The 10,678-nt window shown below is 39.0% G+C and overlaps 1 non-coding gene across 1 annotated transcript; it reads left to right on the top strand.

Moving 5' to 3' along the window:
- Positions 1-9,279: 9,279 nt before the first annotated feature.
- On the top strand, positions 9,280-9,352 carry Trnak-cuu (transfer RNA lysine (anticodon CUU)). The gene has a single exon. It is a non-coding gene; the product is annotated as a tRNA-Lys (tRNA).
- The last annotated feature ends 1,326 nt before the right edge of the window (positions 9,353-10,678 follow it).

Below are 10,678 nucleotides of genomic sequence, written 5' to 3'. Positions count from 1 at the left end.
GTTTGTTTAGCCAAAATAAAGAAGTTTCTTTTAAAGAATGCATATATCAAAATCACTCAATTATTAAAAAACGAAATCACTCAATGATTGAAATAAATTCCAATTTATTACTGCTTGCTTAGAGGTTTTGTAAAATAATATATATCTATGTACAATAGAAACTGACGTGTATCACAGCTTTCTCAGAAAGAGAACCAAATGCATTAGCGGGTAGCTTTCTTAACTCCTGAGCTATCTAAAGAGACAAAAGAGGTGGCTTCATGGTTATATTATTTATATTTTATTCTCTCATGAATTATTTGTGGTGTTCACCAATGGAAGCAATTGGGGTCTCAAAGATACATTCTTGGTTATTTTGCTACTGCTGTTAAATATATGTGTTAAATATACAATTCTTCTAAATTTGTAATTCAGTTTGCTGCTACCCAGAGGCTGAAGGAGGACACAGAAAACTATAATTATAGGTTGTTGGGTTGTTTTTGTTTGGTTGGTTTCTTTTTCCCTGCTTGTCTTAAATGAGCGGCACTAGTTTGTACCACACCACAGGAAAGAGACAATTCTGTTTTCTCCATATCTAACACGATGCTTGGAATTCAGATAGTATTGAGTAAAAGTCTCCCTTCCTTCCAGGAGAGCTAAAGTTTTACAAAGCCTGGCTAGAAAAGATAAGTGAAACCAAGACTTCCACCCTCCAATTTAAAGCAGTGTCTTTCAAAGTCACCACTGTTCAGGGATGCTTCCAGATGGCTAGGAGGAGGGTTTCAGAAAGTCTGTTTGTAAGTTCAAAGCACTGTGGTGGGTTACTGTGGCTTGACATTTGCCATCGGTTCACGTCTTGCATTTCTAGACATTGTTTTCCGACACTCTCACCCCCGTGCCTCTTTGTGAATAGTTCTACTTACAGCCACTCACATGGATTTGTCAGGAAAATTGCATGAGAAGCCATAAGCCATCTCCCTCTGCCACTTGGCAGAGCTGTGGATGCTGGACCACCCTGCTTAGGGCCCAGCTTGCGTCTGCTGTCAGCGACCCTGGTGCCTTGTGTTCATGAGTCACGTTACTTTCCTAAGCCCAGCGGGACTTCAGTTCCTCACCTGGATGATTTGGGCTCACAGAACCAGATAAAGGAGAGGTTTATACAACCAGGCATTTAAGAATGATTCCATTTTTATTTCTTTGGGGAGGAGAATCGTCTGTCCCATAGCAGAACCTTCTATGTCCTTCCATAACACTGTATCCTCCTTCCACTGAAAGAGGTCCGAGGGTGCTGTGTGACAAGCATAATTCATAAAAATCAATCCTAAATGATAGTGCTTGATCAAGACATGATTCTCTTTAGTAAAGAATAATAATAGTTCATATGCATCCAAGTATTTAGCACAACGCATTGAAATAAAAAATAAAAATAAAAAAGCTCAGAGCTTGGTGTGTTGGGAGAGGTCATTCCCACGGCTGAACCATTTCTAAGAGCTCATGGTGTTCAGCCTTTGTACAGGAAAGAGTGTATTAGCTGAAGGACTTCTCCAGAACAGTCCAGAGAGCTCTTGTCTTACTGAACCTAACGTGTCTTAATTCTTTGTTTATTGGAAGTGCTTCTTGGGCCCCCTTCTTTTCACTGCATCCTTCATCACCAAGTCTGTGATTAAAAGCAGCAAACATGCATTTTGAGAAGAAAATGAGCTGTGATTTTGGTTGGAAGCAGTAATTTCTCAATAGCAGAGCATATTAACCCCTTCTTCTGCCCTGTTCATAAACTCATAAGAAAACCTAATCCAAGCCTGCTGTGTATCCCACACTATAGGGACCCAAGGACATTGCCCTTCATACTCATGGCACCAGGGAGAGAGAAAGAGACAAAGAGACAGAGAGAGACAGGGGGGGATTTTGATAATGAATCAAGTAGAAATCCTGGAAATAAAGATTTCAACAAATCAAACTAAAACAAAAACTGTTTGGCAATTGGCTTCAGCCCATTTAAAAGAAAGAAAAAAGAAAAATAAAAGAGAAAAGAAATATAATAAAAAAAAAAGAAAACTTACCTTCAAGAGAATGTGTGTGGAGGGTGGGGGAGCTGGAAATATGGCTCAGGGATTAAGAGCACTGGCTGCTCTTCCAAAGATGCTGAGATTGATTCCCAGCACCCACATGGTGACTCCCAACCATCTATAAAGAGATCGGGTGCCCTCTTCTGGCCTGCAGACATACATGCAGGCAGAACACTGTATAAATAATAAATAAATATATCTTTAAAAAGAGAGAGAGAGAGAGAGAGAGAGAGAGAGAGAGAGAGAGAAGAGAGAGAGAGAGAGAGAGAGAGAGAGAGAGAGAGAGAGAGAGAGAGAGAGAGAATATCTAAGGGCTTAAGGATATAGTCAACAACAATCATACGAAGTCATGGAATGCCCAAAGGAGAAGGGGGAAAATGTTGGAAGGAAAGGCCAGGTATATATGTTGGATGTCATAATAGCAATTTTTTTTTCTAAGCCAGGAAAAGATGCTGCAGTCAAACCATGAATATGCAAAAAAGAATGAATCTTCAGAGCTTTATGAATTACGAAGCTCCATTAAAAAAAATGGAACTTCACAAGAGAAACAAGAACAGAAGGAAATATGGGCCACCAAACAAGCTTGAAAATTAACACTTGTGGGAGTCTGTATCCAGAAGTGAGAGACAGGGAACCAGTGTCATGAAAGCATGGATTCTAAGATGAAGGCAGCTACACAGAGAACACACTGTGAAAATTAAGATAGTAGAGTGTTGAGGCAGCCCTGTAGGCTGGTAGATTTGAATGCTTAGCCATCAGAGAGGAAAATTGTTTGGGAAGGATAAAGAGGTGTGGCTTTGTTAGAGGAACTATGTCACCAGGGGGTGGGTTCTGAGGTTTCAAAAGCCCACATCAGGCCCAATGTCTCTGTCTCTTATCTCTTCCTGTCTCTCTGCCTCTCTTTATCTCTCTCTGCCTCTGCCCATTCTCTGCCTGCTGCCTGTGGATCAGGATGGTAAAGCTCTCAGCTACTGATTTAGCACCATGCCTGTCTACTTCCTGCCATGATGATAATGGACTAACCCTCTAAAACTGTAAGCAAGCCTCCACTTAATTACTTTCTTTTATAAGAGTTGCCTTGGTAGTGGTGTCTTTTTACATCAATACAACAGTAACTAAAATACAGTAAGCCATTAAATGTAAAGGAATACAAAAGATAGCAAAGGCCAATATAGCTTTATTTATTAGCCAATGGGAGCAACACATATTCACAGTAAACAGAAAGACATCCCACAGTGCTTTACCTTTTCTGTCTGATCAAAAAGGAAGGTTTCCATTTTAATATAGTAAAATAATATGTAACAAAATAGTTATCAAGCAAGAAATACAGTTATAATATCTAGTCTATTTTTATTTGGCAAAATTAAATAAAATATTTTATCATCTATTCTATATTTGTGAGTCTGAAATTTCATATCTAATTTACCTTTTACCATAACTAAGAAAAAGTATAGTTATAACTATCTAGTCTTCAGCTCCATCCAAGACCCCAGAAGGATATAAGATTACCTGAGTAAACAGGAAGTACATTATAAGCAACTTCCAAAATTCTGGAAATAACAAGAGGTATCTGGTTGCCTGGACAGTCACCCAAAGTTCCTCTGCAATGTTGGGGCATCCATTTTCGGCCTATAGGCCTAGAGTCCCTCCCACAGCAATAAATGGAATAAATTCTCCAATTAAACAATATAGATTATGTTGATGAGTTACTAAGCATGGCCTAATAATACACTGCCTGCCTCACCAATAAAAATGCACACAGGCTGGAAACAAAGAGTGGATATCAGGTTCTGATTGACAGGAACCCCAAGGTAACCAGGAACTGCTATGGTCACAAGGACAAATGGAAGACAAAAACTGCAAGAAAAAGAGAGCTTTCCTCTAGAGGCCAAGGCATCAGTTAACCACGAAGATATGAATGAGAGTATCTGTGTCTCACACTGCTATAGGAGTTTTACAGGACCAACACCATTAGGCTAAAGGGAGGAGTGGACTTGGACATCATCATGGTGTGCTGTTCATTACCCATTTTCACCAATAGACAGGTCATCCAAGTGAAGAGTAATAAGGAAATATCAACCTCAAATTACCACAGGCTTGTCAGACATCTACAGGACAATCTGTGTGCCAGCTGAGAGACATCTCTAGAGAGAGTCATATGTTAGCCCACAAATCTTTTTTTTTTTAAAGATTTATTTATTTATTATGTATACAGTGTTCTGACTGCATGTATGCCTGCAGGCCAGAAGGGGGCACCAGATCTCATTGTAGATGGCTGTGAGCCACCATGTGGTTGCTGGGAATTGAACTCAGGACCTGTGGAAGAGCAGCCATGCTCTTAACCTCTGAGCCATCTCTCCAGCCCCGCCCACAAATCTTAATAAACTTTGAAACTTGAAATCATGCCCTGTATCTTTTCTGATCGTAATAAAATAGAATGGGAAGTCAACAATGAAAGGTATTTTATGAATCACACAACATTGGGACCGAGACTACACACTGTGAAGTCAGGGGAGATTTCGAATGTTCTCAGAACACCAAGAGGAAAAGGGAAGCAAAGCATACCAAAGCTGTAGGTGCAGAAGCAGCGGTGCCTAGGGACCAGCGCCTGTGTCTACAGTGAGGAAGTAGAAACAAAAACGGACCCAGTGAGTGGTTTGCTGGTGCATTTCAAGGAATTCGGAAAAGCAAGAACCGAATCCAAAATCAGCAGGCGGGAAGAGATAGGACAGATCAAACAGGGGACAGAGTGAGCAGAGCCTTCGATGTGTGTGAAAAGAATAAGAAAATAAAGTCGGCTTTTCAAAAAGATAAAGAAAAGGGACACACTTTTAGTAGACCAATAAAGACTGAAAGGACAGATGCAAACCAATACAACTAAAGACGGGAATGGAGACACTGTCACAGAACCACAAATGTTATGGTTGTCATTACAGCAATTATATGATAACAAATGAGGAGAACCGGCTTAGGAAGACAGATCGGTGTGTGAAGTACTTGCCACACTGATCTGAGTTCAATCCTTAGACAGGCCATGGTGGTGTTCATTCACAGTCTAGCTGTAGGGATGTGGAATCAAACAGATTCCTGGGGCTCATTGACCGTACAGCCCAGCCCCTTGGTGAGGCCCAGGCCAGTGAACATTGTGTTCAAAACTAATTATTTCAAAGATGGATATTACCTAAGGAATGACACCAAGCCTGGTTTCTGACTTCCTCTGCACATACACACCACACATGAACACTGCAAATGTTCGCCCACACACATCTGCATATGTGCACACACACACACAAATTAGAAAGTCTGAAATAAAAAGGAAAGAATTTTAGAATGTGTTTGGCCTACCAAAATTGAATTATCAGGACATAAATAGATCAGTAATGGATAAACAGATTGAAGAAATAGTGAAGTGTAGATGTAACCAATCGTATTATTAAAATAAGAAACACAGAGCCAAGGTAAAAGAGAAAAGCCGAGAGGTCAGAGCTCAGAGATAAAATCTTACCTCCTACAGTGCTCCTAGCTTCCCCGAGAGAGGGAGGTACTTCCTGTGTCCCTGTTTAAATAATCTTTCTGTTCTGCCTTCTCATTGGTTGTAAACCCAACCACATGACTGCCTCATCACTGCCTGTAAGTACCGCCCTCCAGGTCTTAAAGGCGTATGTCTCCAATACTGGCTGTATCCCTGAACACACAGAAATCTACCTAGCTCTTCTAACCACCACGCTCTCACTATGGCTCTAATAGCTCTGAACCCAGGGCAACTTTATTTATTAACATAAAATTAAAATAACATTTCAGTACAAATAAAAAATCACCACATTTCCCCTTTTCTATTTTAATAAAAAGAAAAAAGGCAAAAGGTTATAACTAACAAAAGAAAAACTATATACAAAAGTACAATAACTATATACAATATATACAAGTAACAAATACCTAAACGATGTCTAGTCCATTTGTATTTGACAAATCAGAGAAAATAATTCCCTTATCTATCCTATTTTAGTAAGTCCAAAATGTATCTAATTCACTTTCTATCTTAATTAATCTTCAACTATAACTAACTAATCTTCAACTCCCTCAGAGACCCAAGAAGGAAATAATATTAGCTAACAAAAATAAAAACAGGAAGTGCACAAAAGCAACTTCCAAAAATTTTGTGAGTTGACAGAAACAGCCAGCTGCCTGGACAGTCACCTGAGGTTTCTCCACAGTGTTGGGGCATCATCTTTAGCCTATAGGCTTAGCGTATCTGACAGACTCATTTGTGAAGTAGGTTGTACACAAGGTCAACAGTTCAACCTCACACTGGGTGAGAGCAGTCCATGTACCAGAAACACCTGAATTCCACTAGTGTCATGTCATGATTCAGGATTTTAAATTCTGGAAATTGTTGATGGTTTTTGAATTCAGCTGTCCATTCTTCTTGGCTGTGTATATATGGCTTCATCTAAGCATGCCCTTCTCCACATCCCTCTATTAAATGCCAGTCTACTATTGAGAGGCGTGAGTTTTCAGTTGCTGTTCCATTGCACAACAGAAGCCATCGGCCCACTGCCTGTTCAGCTGCCTTCAAAGAAAAGGGCACTGTACCTTTTCCAGATTGTGAAGGCCACTTCAGGGATGGTGCCATATTGTCCTGGCCTCAGAAGATGCCTTCTGATAAAGCCATAACCATACTTGTTTTGGCAGGAATCGGTAGTCCTTTGTTTCGTGTTCTGTCTGTCCATTTTGTCCTGTTGATTTGAGGATACTTTGTTGTCCAGTGGCTAACTTTTGCCACAATGAAAATTAACTCCATATGTAGTTTTTTTAATGCCCTTATTTTCTCTGAAGTAGATTGGTACTGCCAGGAGCTGACATGTCTCAAAAAAGAAAAATTTCTAAGTTATTAAAATATTTTAAATGCCATATTCGTTAGATCTCTGAAGGGTTTGAAGATGACCTGTCTAAAATATATCTGCTCAATTTTTAAAACATATCTAATATGACTACAATTTCTATTGTAATGTCTAACTACTAACTTTCATTTCTTTATATCCTAATAGTTGGTAATAATGTAAAGTATTTAAAACTAGTAATTGTCTTTTTTTTTTTTTTAAACAAGAACCTTAAATCTAATCTCCTTTGCTTAGCCTTTTTCTTAACCCTTGACAACAACTTGTAACCAACCCCCCTAAACAATTGAAAATTATCCCAGACCCAAAACCCATTAAAAGAACCAAAAAACCACCCGCCCCACACCACTTCTTTGGCAATGTGGGTGTCATATTCTTAAAATTGCTTCTTGCTGGGTATGGGTGAAGTTATCTTTATCCTGAAAGAAAAATTTAGGTTAATTGTCAAATTCTAGGAAAGGTAACTATATCCTTCATTATTATCCAGTCTGTGTATAAAGCCAAAGTTCAGGGTTTATCTCAAGTCCTTATTCAAGTAGTCTTTGAGACTGGATCATCTCAGCTAGTCATCTTAAAATTGTTCTGAGCACCTTGTAGTTCAAAGCTGATCTGTAGATGATGTTTGTCAGCTTAGTGATATTATTATTGTCCACGTGGAATTGTTGTTGTTGTTGTTGTTGTGGGGCCCCATCTTTTTTTCGGAGACTTCAGTTGATGTTAGGCCTGGCCGTGATTTCCTGCAGAAAACTGATAAGAGACTCGAACACAAAGACATATATATGCAGCTAACTGAAGCCTTTTTTTTAGAATTAGTTAGTACTCTATATGACCATTCATATCTTAACAAAGTTTAAAATGTATATATATATTAATCTTGTAAATTTTGATATAAAATTTATACTTTAAGAAAAGTTTAAAGAATCAGAATAGAATCAAAGAGTTGAGATTAGTAATAGAATAGTCCCTTAATTAATTTGGCTTTTGTCTTGTCCCATAGCAGAAAATGGCTCTTTTATTCTGTCATGATACAGGGAGTTTGTATTTTCATTTTAACAACATGCTTGAGTTTAAAGAAGGAGAGAGCCATTCTCCAACTCCAAAGTCAGCTTTAAATTTTAATTGAACTGGGACTATTAGAAAACCAATAGTGTTAAATCTTTAGAGAAAAGCAGAAACAAACATTTAAGAAGACATAAAATTTTTTAGATAATATATACCCATATGCCATATACTCCAATATACTCTGTTTCCTGGGATAGATGATTTGTCCCTTTTCTTCAGTTGTCTCATTTGTCTTGTGTCCTTTAGATTCCTTAACCTTCATTCTCCTAAAAGACAAAAACAAAAACCTTCCCCCAAGACTAATTTTGGGGATGTTCCTTTTTGGCAAGTTATTATCTGATTAAATGAAAAGACATGTGTTACAGGTACAAGTTAGTTTAAATTGGATGTTCATGCTGGTTGATGAACTATCACCTCCTCTAATTAAGAGGTTTCTCTTGTTTAAATCGAACCTTTATCAATTTTGATGGTACCCACAGCTTATCTTTTCCTATAGAAACAAAAGCAAAACCTCGTCCCCAACGTAATACATACCCTGGCTTTCATTCTGAGGTCAGCACATCCTTAAAGTATATAGGCTGATTTAATTTTGTAGTTTTTTTTATTACCCAATGTCTCTCTACAGCTGTTGTTCCTTTCTCATTGGCATTCAGAAAATTCAAAGTTAATAGAGCATTATGTAGTCTATTTCTGGGGGTTTTTGTTACTCCTTTTTGTTTATTTAGCATATCCTTTAGAGTTCTGTTTGACCTTTCTATAACTGCTTGACCTGTAGGATTATGTGGTATACCTGTAATATGCTTTATATTGTAATAATCAAAAAACTGTTTCATTTTAACAGAGACATATGATGGAGCATTGTCAGTTTTGATTTGTGCAGGTATACCCATAATGGCCATAACTTCTACCAAATGAGTGATTACAGAATCAGCTTTTTCAGAACTCAAAGCAGTTGCCCATTGAAATCCTGAATAAGTATCGATAGTGTGGTGTACATATTTTAGTTTTCCAAATTCTGTAAAGTGAAACACGTCCATCTGCCAGATTTTATTTCTCTGAGTACCCTTTGGGTTACATCCTGCTGGTAATGGTGTTTGATTATAGAAGGAACAAGTAGGACATTTTTTTACTATTTTTTTGGCTTGTTGCCAGGTTATGGGAAAATCCTTTTTTAAACCTTTACTATTGACATGATGTTTTTTATGAAATTTTGAGGCCTCCAGCACATTTTTTATCAATAATTTATCAATCTCATCATTGCCTTGTGCTAGAGGGCCCAGCTAGCTCAGTCGGTAGAGCATGAGACTCTTAATCTCAGGGTCGTGGGTTCGTGCCCCACGTTGGGCGCCAGATGTAGATGTAACCAATCGTATTATTAAAATAAAAAACACAGAGCCAAGGTAAAAGAAAAAAGCCGAGAGGTCAGAGCTCAGAGATAAAATCTTACCTCCTACAGTGCTCCTAGCTTCCCCGAGAGAGGGAGGTACTTCCTGTGTCCCTGTTTAAATAATCTTTCTGTTCTGCCTTCTCATTGGTTGTAAACCCAACCACATGACTGCCTCATCACTGCCTGTAAGTACCGCCCTCCAGGTCTTAAAGGCGTATGTCTCCAATACTGGCTGTATCCCTGAACACACAGAAATCTACCTAGCTCTTCTAACCACCACGCTCTCACTATGGCTCTAATAGCTCTGACCCCAGGGCAACTTTATTTATTAACATAAAATTAAAATAACATTTCAGTACAAATAAAATATCACCACAGTGAAGAGTCTCCCTAGAAAAGGTGCAGTCCAGACGACTTCACAGGTGTTGATATCAAACTCTTAAAGAGCTAATGACAGTTTTTCTAAGGCTGCACCACAGAACTAAGAGTGAAGAAAATTTATGAAAAACGTTCTATGAAACCCATATTACCCCGGCCAAGTCCAAACAAGGACACAAAGTATGAAAACTACAGGGTCATGTCCCCAATGGATTCAGATGCAAATGTTATCAGTGAAAGACCAGCAAACAGCAAGCCTGGTTATGGAGGTATTATATTTGTACTGAAATGTGATTTTCATTGTATGTTAATAAATAAAGTTGCCCAGTGGTCAGAGCTATTAGAGCCATAGCAAGAGCATGGTGGTGGTGGTACACGCCTTTAATCCCAGCACTTGGTCGAAGAGCTAGGTAGATCTCTTTGTGTTCAGGAATACAGCCAGCATTAGAGACATATGCCTTTAAGACCTGGAGGGCTGTAATTACAGGCAGTGACGAGGCAGTCATGTGTTTGGGTTTACAACCAATGAGAAAGCAGAACAGAAAGACTATTTAAAGACATACACATAGGAAGTAGCTCTCTCTCGGGGAAGCTAGGAGCACTGCAGGAGGAAGGGTAAGATTTTATCTCTGAGCTCTGACCTCTTGGCATTCTCTTTTACATTGGTTCTGTGTTTCTTATTTAATAAGACGGTTGGTTACATCTACATCTGGTGCCCAAAGTGACAAGAATCCATTAAAAATGGCTTGGCTTGGCAGCAGGTCTGGTTTCCCGCAAGGGTGGCTGGTTGCTAACCTGGGTGGCTGGCTTCCTAGTCCGAGTGGCTGGCTCTCTAGCCTGGGCCCAGGACTGCTTGGCCTCAGGCCGGACTAAGCGTGAGCTGCTTGCTTAAAGCCGGTGATAAAAAC

The sequence above is a fragment of the Peromyscus maniculatus genome, chromosome 6 (genome assembly GCF_049852395.1).
Source record: "Peromyscus maniculatus bairdii isolate BWxNUB_F1_BW_parent chromosome 6, HU_Pman_BW_mat_3.1, whole genome shotgun sequence".
Classification (NCBI taxonomy): Eukaryota; Metazoa; Chordata; class Mammalia; order Rodentia; family Cricetidae; genus Peromyscus; species Peromyscus maniculatus.
Note: the sequence above shows the minus strand (reverse complement) of the source record. Positions and strands in the feature narration are given on the sequence as shown.